Here is a 6,000-nt window from a genome sequence, read left to right on the forward strand (position 1 = left end):
CCTCCTACCATCTTCGACCCTTCAGAATTCCATCCTCTCCCTTCCCGACATCCATCCTCTTCCTTCCCCATGTCTCTACTCTCCCTCTCCCACTGGCATTCTCTCCTGTCACAATGCCATCCTCTCCCTTCCCAACATCCTCTCCCATCCCTTTTAACATCTCCCCTCCCCTATTCAATCCTCTCCCTTCCCCACTTCTTCATCTTCCTTCCCCATTTTCCTATTCTCGCTCTCCCACTCTCATCCTCTCCAATCCCGCTTCTATCCTCCCACTTCACAGTTTAAACCTTCTCCCTTCCCCTCATCCATCGTAGTCCTTCCCAACTTCCACAATCTCCCTTCTCTAATGACATCATCTGCCTCTCCCACTGCCATGTTCTACCTGTCCCTGTGTCATCCCCTCCCTTCCCAACTAATCTTCTCACCCCTGCTCCTTCTTCCATCTTCTCCCCTCCCCTCTTCCATCTCCTCCATTCCCCACAACCATCCTCTCCCTTCCCAACACCAAGCCTCTCCCTTCCCCATTTCCATATTTTCTCTGTCCCACTGTCACCCCCTTCAAACCCAAATGCATCCTGTACCTTTCCAACTTCCACCCTCTCCCACTATCATCCCATCCAATTCCACTTCCATGATCTCACTTCACAGCATCCATCCTCTCCCTTACCACATTCTTCTTAACCCTTCCCAAATTCCACCCTCTCCTTTCTCCAATGTCATCCACTACCTCTCCCGCTCCCATCCCCTCCTTTTCCCACATCCATCGTCACCCTTCCCAACTGCCATCTTCTCGCTCTTGCACCACCATCCCTTCCCTTCAGTCCTTCCTTCTTCTCCAATTCCCTCCATTCTTCTATTTCTTGTCCTTTCTCCACATCAACCGTCTCCTTTCCAACATCCACTCTCTCTCTGCCCCAATTCCATCCTCTCCCTTCCCAAATTCCAAACTCTCCATTTCCCTTCCATCCCCTCCCCTCCCTTCTACCATCTTATCCCATTCTTTTCTTCCTGCCCTCGTCCATCCTCTTCTTTCTCCACATCCATCCTCATCCTTCCCCATTCTCTACTCTCTCACTGACATCCTCTCCCTTTCCAACATCCTCTCCCCTCCCTCCTACCATCTTCGACCCTTCAGAATTCCATCCTCTCCCTTCCCGACATCCATCCTCTTCCTTCCCCATGTCTCTACTCTCCCTCTCCCACTGGCATTCTCTCCTGTCACAATGCCATCCTCTCCCTTCCCAACATCCTCTCCCATCCCTTTTAACATCTCCCCTCCCCTATTCAATCCTCTCCCTTCCCCACTTCTTCATCTTCCTTCCCCATTTTCCTATTCTCGCTCTCCCACTCTCATCCTCTCCAATCCCGCTTCTATCCTCCCACTTCACAGTTTCCACCTTCTCCCTTCCCCTCATCCATCCTAGTCCTTCCCAACTTCCACAATCTCCCTTCTCTAATGACATCATCTGCCTCTCCCACTGCCATGTTCTACCTGTCCCTGTGTCATCCCCTCCCTTCCCAACTAATCTTCTCACCCCTGCTCCTTCTTCCATCTTCTCCCCTCCCCTCTTCCATCTCCTCCATTCCCCACAACCATCCTCTCCCTTCCCAACACCAAGCCTCTCCCTTCCCCATTTCCATATTTTCTCTGTCCCACTGTCACCCCCTTCAAACCCAAATGCATCCTGTACCTTTCCAACTTCCACCCTCTCCCACTATCATCCCATCCAATTCCACTTCCATGATCTCACTTCACAGCATCCATCCTCTCCCTTACCACATTCTTCTTAACCCTTCCCAAATTCCACCCTCTCCTTTCTCCAATGCCATCCACTACCTCTCCCGCTCCCATCCCCTCCTTTTCCCACATCCATCGTCACCCTTCCCAACTGCCATCTTCTCGCTCTTGCACCACCATCCCTTCCCTTCAGTGCTTCCTTCTCCAATTCCCTCCATTCTTCCATTTCTTGTCCTTTCTCCACATCAACCGTCTCCTTTCCAACATCCACTCTCTCTCTGCGCCAATTCCATCCTCTCCCTTCTCAAATTCCAAACTCTCCATTTCCCTTCCATCCTCTCCCCTCCCTTCTACCATCTTATCCCATTCTTTTCTTCCTGCCCTCGTCCATCCTCTTCTTTCTCCACATCCATCCTCATACTTCCCCATTCTCTACTCTCTCACTGACATCCTCTCCCTTTCCAACATCCTCTCCCCTTCCTCCTACCGTCTCCGACCCTTCAGAATTCCATCCTCTCCCTTCCCGACATCCATCCTCTTCCTTCCCCATGTCTCTACTCTCCCTCTCCCACTGCCATTCTCTCCTCTCACAATGCCATCCTCTCCCTTCCCAACATCCTCTCCCATGTCTTTTAACATCTCCCCTCCCCTATTCAATCCTCTCCCTTCCCCACGTCTTCATCTTCCTTTCCCATTTTCCTATTCTCGCTCTCCCACTGTCATCCTCTCCAATCCCGCTTCCATCCTCTCACTTCACAGTTTCCACCCTCTCTCTTCATCCATCCTACTCCTTCCCAACTTCCACAATCTCCCATCTCTAATGAGGTCATCTGCCTCTCCCACTGCCATGTTCTACCTGTCCCTGTGTCTTCCCTCCCTTGCCAACTACCCTTCTCACCCCTGCTCCTTCTTCCATCTTCTCCCCTTCCCTATTCCATATGTTCCATTCCCCAGAACATCCTCTCCCTTGCCCATTTTCCTAATCTCGATCTCCCACTATCATCCTCTCTAATCCCACTTCCATCCTCTCCACAGCTTCAACGCTTCCCCATATCCATCCTACTCCTTTCCAACTTTCAAGTGCAACCGCCTTAAATCCCACTGCAATTCCCTCCCTTCCCCACTTTCACCTTGACCCATTTTCTCCCCTCCCCTCTTCTATCCTATTCCATTCAGCACATTCATCCTCTCTTTATTTCCTACATCCAATTTCCATTCTTTCCCTCCTTTCTTCTACCCTCTCTCCCCCATTTCCATCCTCCCTCTTCTTCAGTTACACCCTCTCCTTTCATCCCACTGACATCTTCTCCCTTCCCAACTTCCACTCTATCCCTTCACCTCTCCATCCCTCATTACCCAACCCTCTACAACCCTCTCTTTCTATTACTTCCACCCTCTTCATTCCTCTTTCCCATCCTTTTCCTTCCCCAATTTCCATTCCTCCTTTCTAATTAATACAATGCTGGATTAAACTGACTCTTGCACCCTCTACCAGCCAAACATTATTACAAGTAACCTCAAAGAGTTATGTCCCTTGAAGCTCTCTCTGTGAATAAGATGCTGATGTCTGGCTCCAAAACATACACTCACTTGTGAATGAAACCAGTTCTGTAAACACTGATGGCACCATGTACGGAGCAAATGTTTACATTCCATATATGGCACGTGTTCTGTTTGGAAACTGTTCACCTGAAACTGTCAGTTACTGATTTCCGGCAAGTAATTGTATAAGTAAGAAGCTACTGTGAGTGTGTATGCCCCAATGTACATACTACTGACTACAATATTGTAGAGGTGAGCAGCAGAGAGACTTGTAGGTGAGAATATCATTCCATAAGCAACTCTACTCTCTGGCGACTACAGTGAAACATCCTTTATCCGAACTCCTAAACCTGGTCCTCCCCCTCCTCTGGTTCTGAACATACACTGTGAGCAAGGAAAGTGCAAATATTTTACTATATAGCTCTCAGCATTTACATACAAAACAGAAAGCATATGGTATGGTTCAGTAATGCGAAACAAAGAATACAGGATATTTGAAAGACACATGGTTACAAAGAAATCAGCATGTCACAAGGTCGATAATAATTACAGAACAACCAGGGAGACGTTTCCCCCAACCTATAATACCAGTACATGTACAGAGTAGTTTGATTGATGTCACAAAGCTGTTGCTCCTTCACAATGCTAAGCAACAGTTTCAGTGTCGAGAACCTGATTGTAATACAATCATCCCTGATCGTCAATACAATCATCAATACAATCATGAAAAATGCTCACTGCAACACCATGGAATCGATAATACTGTAATCTGGGGAAATTGAATTGTCATGTTTAGTGAGTGAGTTTAGGTTTATGAAGCTTTTAGCAATATTCCAGCAATATGAAGGCTCTGGGGGACACCTGAAATGAGGTCCATACATTGTACCCATGTGATGTTTGATTGCAAGTTCATGTACCTATTTGTATTTTCAAAGTTTGCCTTTTCACCTCTCACAGTATGATATAGTTTTGACTCTGCACAATACACGAAATAGCAGTTCTGTTACATCCTTGGAACGCATGATTTTACTTGGCCTTAGTTCTGTGTTATGTTCTCAGACAGTTGCTCTTGGTTTTGAGAAAACAATGTTGAGATGATTGCAAGGATTACTGCACCAATTTCAACAAGAATTAGTACCTTGGTGCAAATATAGAACAACCACCATACGTACCATGGCCAAATGTATCTCAGTTACATTAAAATGCCCATAGATTCTTGTCAAGAAGTAATTAACTACAATATACGACTCAGTTGACCTTCAGAAGTCACCACAGCTACAGCAATGCCAGCTCCAGGTGGGTTAGAGTTACCTGCCCTTGTGCACAAAATCACAGTGACACTAATAAACATGATGAACATAAGAGCCATTTAATGTACAGTTTTCACATAGATACACAAAAATGTGTATGCATATAAGGAAAAGTAGGTACAAAAGTAACTCCATGTGACTCACTTCTACTGGGTATTCCTTATCACCCCATAATGTAATGTATCAAGCTAGCAAGCATGGTGGAGCAGACGTCTTTACTTAAGCCTGCTACAACACTGAAACTGTATGACTCCACAGCCTAATCAAGGTGAGATAATAACTGATCTTTTACACAAGTTGTAATAAATGACCCAGAACTACAAGTTAATTGCAAGAGCTTGTCATGCTTGAGAAAGGCTTCACTAAGGTATTTTTGTTTCAAAGATGCAAATCACAAATCTGAAATCAAGCTCCAGTTGATACTGCAATATTTCTGCCATATCTCACCAACTGCAAACTGAAATATGTCAGTCATGCAATAATGACTGCTGTAAGCAATATTTCAGAAACAATGGCAAGTCAGCAATGTTTCAGCCATTTGAAGAGGTCATGGTTAAAGAGGGCCAAAGCAGACAAACTGGTGATTCCTTAAGCAATAACTTAAAGCCATTAATTATCACTTGAAATTCCCTGCTGTAGAAGACATGAAATGTAAAACTGTCAATGATACTAACACTAAGTGATGCAGGTGAAGTGATCTTAAACATTTACATGATTACAAACAAGTGCATATGCTTTGGAAAACTATACATGCATACCTATGTAATACAAGCTGTGCTTTGAATCAAATTGAAAAATAGATCATATTACAAAAATATTATTTTTAGACAAGTGTCACAGGTGAACAGCCAGCAGTATGCACCAGCATACTTTCTGCCCACCCTATTTTAACAGCCATCATTCAAAGACTGATCAATAAATCTCATCTCCATAAACTGACAATGGCAAGTTCAGGCTGCATCTTAAAAATGCCGAAAAGTTTACCTAAAACCTTCAGAATGCTCTGCTCATGTCAGTAATTTGGTTGGATGGCTACTTTATAAACTTTAAAAACATATCATTTGTTAGCCAATCAAATATCAGAACCACTTTATACATCATTATCCTCTGTCCATCCTAAATTTGTTTATCAAGACGATATGGGAACAGTAGTCTGGATTAACAAGGCTTGACAGTACAGGTCTTAAAGGCTCATAAAGTTATTATGCACGATATACAGCATATATTCTGGGCTACATGTAATAACCATACACATAGTTTAAAACAAAAGACGTGAATGATGGACTTTCTTCCATTCCTTCACAGCCTCATCACAATGGTGCTGGCCAGGTGGTTAGAATCATTGTTTGTAAAATATGTGGATAATCTGTCTACAGATAATTGATATATTTTGTAAAATATTGTAGCACT

The sequence above is a fragment of the Haliotis asinina genome, chromosome 15 (genome assembly GCF_037392515.1).
Source record: "Haliotis asinina isolate JCU_RB_2024 chromosome 15, JCU_Hal_asi_v2, whole genome shotgun sequence".
Taxonomy (NCBI): Eukaryota; Metazoa; Mollusca; class Gastropoda; order Lepetellida; family Haliotidae; genus Haliotis; species Haliotis asinina.